Source organism: Atta colombica, unplaced genomic scaffold (genome assembly GCF_001594045.1).
Source record: "Atta colombica isolate Treedump-2 unplaced genomic scaffold, Acol1.0 scaffold150, whole genome shotgun sequence".
Taxonomy (NCBI): Eukaryota; Metazoa; Arthropoda; class Insecta; order Hymenoptera; family Formicidae; genus Atta; species Atta colombica.
The window spans coordinates 2028413-2029598 of record NW_017259240.1 but is presented as its reverse complement, the minus strand read 5'-3'; positions in this window follow the sequence as shown (position 1 = coordinate 2029598).

Here is a 1186-nt window from a genome sequence, read left to right as displayed (position 1 = left end):
TCACCGTATTCTACATTCTGTTCGCATTGAAATTTTATTTTATTCTATAAAATTTATTTTATTCTGTAAAATTATAGGACGTCATGGTTTAGGATATTATAATGCAAATGAAATCTAAAATTAATTAAATGTTAATTAAGCTAGATATATATAGTAGATCTAGGAATGGTTAAAATTCAGAAGTTAATTTGAAGATAAAAAAAAAAATAAATATACACGTAAATAAATAAGAACGATAAAGATTATCAGATTTACGAGAATGTCAATAGAATATTAGAGTATTCAGACTGGCGAAAATGCGTTGGCGGCACATTAAATTAATAATCGTTCTGCAAGCTGTACAGTTCTATCTACTTATCTTTCATTTTAATAACCACGTTCCCTGCTACTTTGATGCGCGATTATCGCCAGTTCAGCAAGCAATGAAAATTTGTAAAACTCGGATCACGGCGCAACTGCTGTTACAGTATTATTACATTGCATGATACATTATTTTTATATCAGTCTAGACCTAGTTATTTCATCAAGAAGTCTGAAACTTAACCTGTTGTTAATTACTTATATCTCATATCGTGAGTAAATTACCATAAACGCGTTTAAAGAAGAATTTTTTTATACATATAGATACTTACAATATATGTGTATATATATATATATATATTGTTAACGCTCGCACGTTTTACATGGAGAACATTAATCGCACTGAAATAAATGTGCACAACAGTACAACGAGAATGACAACTTTATTGAGAAATGACAGAAGTGTTAAAAACTCTGAACTATAAGATGTATTATAGAATTATTCAGAATGAAATTTCGATTGGAATTATTCCCTTTTTTAAACACAATAGAAATCTAGGGAAAACGAAATAATTCCGATCAAAATTCATTCTGATTTGTTCTGATAGATGCCCTGAACATAAAACCATTATATTGTAGGGAAATTCTCTTTTGTGATCTGATTTCTTGGCGATCGAGGTGGCCTGAAGTACGGGAGAGACTTCGGCGCAATATATATACATATATTTTTTTAGAGATAAGCTCGTTAGAATATGCGAGTTAAACATAAATGATTACAGCATAGATAAATGAAATATAATAATATTATAAAAAAAGCGCAGAAGAGAAAAAAGAGGAGAATGTAAATGTGCGAAGAGAAAGCAGGCCTGATTTTTATCACTGCACT